Here is a 1,838-nt window from a genome sequence, read left to right on the forward strand (position 1 = left end):
CCCGGCGCCTGTCTCCGCCCCGGGAAGGTAACGAGCGGCAGGCCCCGCCCTCGCCCGCTGCGCCCCGCCCCCCGGGCCCCTCCCCCCCTCGCCTCCACATGTGACTCTTGCCAAGCGAAACACCTTGATCTGGGAGCAGGAGCCTGAGAATAAACCCGGGCCTGGCCGGGGGGGGGGCAGGGACCTGGGTGTGTGCGCAGCGGGGGGGGGGGGGTGAGAGGAGAATCACATCCGTGCGGGGGGGGTCAGACTTGGGGGGAGCAGGCCCCTTTGGGGCGAGAGAACAGAGAAGGGCCTCGCTGTGGGGCAGGAGGTGGGGATTTGGGGTAACACCTGCGGCCGCTTGGCTGTGGGGAGATCTGGCCCCGAGCCCATCCCAGGGAGCGGGAGCCGGGGTCGCCAGAGTTCCCACCCCCACAGGTTCCATAGGCCCCGACCCGCCAAGGTATTTTGGCTCCTAACCTCCCTTGGCGTCCAGGGGAGTTAGGAGCCTCACAGCTTCACGGCTCGGGAATGTAGGGAGAGTGTGAGGCCAGGCAGGACCATTCGCTCACGGGGCCGAGCTCCTGCCTCGCCTGGGCGAGACACCCCTGGGCGGAGCCCTGTGGCGCCGGTGCCCGAGGCCCAGGGGGCTGGGGCTGGGGGGTGGCCGCGCCCCCCACCTTGCAGTAACAATAGCAACCGAAGGCCTGGTTCCCTCCACGGGTTTGTGCCGTGGTTTCAGCGCCGGTGCCAGCGCCCCCGTGAGCCCCCGGCCCAGCCACTCAATGCGCAGTCGCTGCTCCTGCTTTGGCCCGTCCGGCTCGCCGCTCCGAGCAGGGGGACCGATGCTTTACCCTGCCCTCTGGCCAGCTCCTGGGATTGCCGAGGGATCTCAGCCTTCGGCTCGGTCGCTAGTCCTGGGGGCAGAGGGTGGGAACCTGGCAAAGGAGCCCAGAGGCCAACGTGCAGAACCCCCATTTTAAATTTCTTTTTAAAATCTCATGATTTCGGGGCCTGGCTCGTGACCCGGGCGTCAGAGGCACCGTTACAGCTTGTGTTTTCCCTCAGTTCCTAGTCGCTGCAGTTGGCCTGTCTTCAGTTGTGCTGACGGGAAACTGAGGAACAGAGCTGTGACGTGACCTACCCAGCGGGGGCGAGAACCCAGGAGTCCTGACTCCCACTACCTGACTGCACTGTATAAATTGTGATGAGAGACACCCAAAAGGAGCTTTTCGGGATGGAGGGAGATAATGGGTTGTTCTTTTCAGCCATATGGAGCAAGGCTACACTGGGTCCTACAGCAGGAAAGCGAATCACGTGTACCATATACGTGTTGTATAGACCATATAGATCCTTCAGGAAGCAAAAACAACATGACAGAGGCTTCTGGATGCTGCCACAATATAGGTGATTAATATCAGACAATAGTCGAGGAGTGGGACGGGCGAGAGCTGCCCTTTGATCTCTCCAGACTCCTGGGTTCTATTCTCAGGTCTGCGCCCTTGGGCCAGTCACTGCCCCCCCTGTGCCTCAGTTTCCCCCGTGATACAATGGGGGGAAGCGACTCGCTTTTGAGCTTTGACAGCTTTGTGTGGAGAGTGATCAATCCACTGCCTTGTGACCATCCCTCTCCAGCACAAACTCTCTGGGAGCGACGTTGCTAACAGGGTCTGTTGCCCTCCCTAAAGGCCTGGTGGTGTTTGACGGGCCTCTTTCACGGCTGCGTGACGAGAATGTGACAACGCCGTGTTAAATCAGGCCGGGCGGCTGGAGCGTTTCCCACCGCGTGGCCGCTCTCAGAGCCTGGCTGACGCTGGGTCAGAACATCCCCAGGGACCAAGAGTTTATTGCTCGTG

This window comes from Mauremys mutica, chromosome 25 (assembly GCF_020497125.1).
Source record: "Mauremys mutica isolate MM-2020 ecotype Southern chromosome 25, ASM2049712v1, whole genome shotgun sequence".
Taxonomy (NCBI): Eukaryota; Metazoa; Chordata; order Testudines; family Geoemydidae; genus Mauremys; species Mauremys mutica.